We start from the raw sequence: 2,155 nt of genomic DNA on the forward strand, positions 1-2,155 counted from the left end.
TTTGTTTGTTGTTTTGGTACTGGGAATTGAACCTATGGGCGCTCAACCACTGAGCCACATGCACAGCCCGACCCCCTGCCCACCCTGCTTTTATTTTATTTAGAGACAGGGTCTTGCTGAGTTGCTTAGGACCCTTTAAATTGCTGAGGCTGGCTTCGAATTTGCAATCCTCCTGCCTCAGCCTCCCAAGCCGCTGGAATACCTGGTCTGCACATGCTGTTTTGAGTCAATGGTGTGCTAGCAAATGTCTTAATAAACGGTTGGGAATGAGGAAGGGGTGAATTGTAGTATTTGCCAATTACTGTGGCATACATATTTCCAACCTGGTTGATTTCTTTTTTCTTCTTTATGGTACTGGGGATTGAACCCAGGGGTGCTCTACCACTGAGCCACATCCCTAGCCCCTTTTACTTTTTATTTTGAGACAGGGTCTCACTAAGTTGGCCAGGCTGACCTTGAACTTGCAATCCTGCTGCCTCAGCACCCGGAATCACATGCAGCCACCCACACTGGCTGGTTTCAAGCTTTGCACCTGATATCACTGAATGCGGAGTCGGGAAGAGACGTGAAGGGCACACCATCTATCCCATTTCCACCATTCAAATACAATTAACACACCGCAAAAACACAGATGACTGTAAAAAAAAAAAAAAACAACTAGGAGACTAACTTTTAAGTATTTATGACTTCATTTAAATTTATTTTTAATTTGCTTAATTGTAAACTTATATGACTTACTTTTAATCAAGTTCGTATTTCTTAACTGTCCTACCAGCTGACAACAGTGAGCTCCTGGGAGCCTGTAAGAGTCAGCACACAGCTGGCTTGAGCCCTGTGGCAGGGGCCACTGCGTGGTTTGGGTCAAGGAAGAACATGGCAGGCCTAATTCTCCAGGGATTCTCTTCTCTCATTCTGTGAAAGTAGTCGTTCTAGTAGGCCTTGCTTTTCTTTTCTTTTTTTAGGACTCTAATTACATGTAACAATTGATTGGAACCTGTTGGAAACGGGGAGAAGGGTCAAGTTGGTATTACATTTGCGCTTAGAAGAATGATAACAACTGAAAGGGGAATTGCCATGATCATAACTGTGATCTTTTTGAAGTATTTCCACCATAGCCTGCTACGGATCTCTCTTGTGTTTTGTAATTCTTTGACAGTTGTTTGGGGGATCATCTGTTCTATTGAGGAACACACTCAATCTTTCTTCTCTTTCCAAAATTACATCAATATTTTGCATCATAACATTTTTGACATCAGTCACTTGACTCGATTGCGATAATCGTGCTGTCATCTTGATTTTTATTGTATATCGTTTTCTTAAGGAATGTAGATGGTGCCATCGTATCCAAGGTATTGTCTGTAGCACGTTAAGTAAGTGATTCCATTGGTAAAGAGGTCACAGTAGATAGAGCTTCCCATTTGAATTATGGGCTTTGTTTCAGTTCTAAGAAGCACAAGTCTGAGGACTTTTGCTGGTGCTTCCTGATAGGAGTCTTCGGTCAAGGCCAGCTCTGCTAGGAGCGCTGAACTACTAGCAATGCAGCTGTAGGTGATTGTCATAATGGGAGGACCAGTGGAGGAAAAGATCCCCGGGTCACTGGTCATAACCTCTTCCACAGCCTGGCCTCAGGTGGCCTTGCCTTTCTTTATCCATTAGCAAAACAGAGAAGATCACGCCCATTCCTGGTTATAGAGTGTGTAGGTTTTCTTACCCAAGCCTCTGATTTTACAAAAAAGGAAAGTAAATCTCAGAGGAGTCCATAATAATAAATGACATTAATCAAACTCTTACTATATTCCAGCTGCTATACCAGATGCATTATACAGCATATCTCATTTGAACCTCACAAAACTAAGTCCAGGCATGGTGGCACACACCTGTAATCCCAGGCCCTCCAGAGACTGAGGCAGGAGGATCACAAGTTCAAGGACAGCCTGTGCAATTTAGCAAGACCCTGTCTCAAATTAAAATGTTTAAAGGGACTGAGGATGTATCTCAGTAGCAGAGCACCCTGGGTTCACTCCCCAGTACCATACACACACAATCATATGAGTAGGTACTATTATTAATATTCTCATTTGCAGATGAGGAACCTGAGGCACAGGTGGGTAAGCAGTATTTTCTGTTTCTACTTCTAGAAAGAGGTAAGAGCAGA

At 42.9% G+C, this 2,155-nt stretch overlaps 1 pseudogene across 1 annotated transcript; it reads right to left on the reverse strand.

The window, feature by feature from the left end:
- Positions 1–771: 771 nt before the first annotated feature.
- LOC306668979 lies at positions 772–1,696 on the reverse strand (annotated as a pseudogene). Its single transcript has one exon. The product of its transcript is annotated as an uncharacterized misc_RNA (transcript).
- Positions 1,697–2,155: the final 459 nt, after the last annotated feature.

This window comes from Sciurus vulgaris, assembly GCF_902686455.1.
Source record: "Sciurus vulgaris genome assembly, chromosome: 9".
Classification (NCBI taxonomy): domain Eukaryota; kingdom Metazoa; phylum Chordata; class Mammalia; order Rodentia; family Sciuridae; genus Sciurus; species Sciurus vulgaris.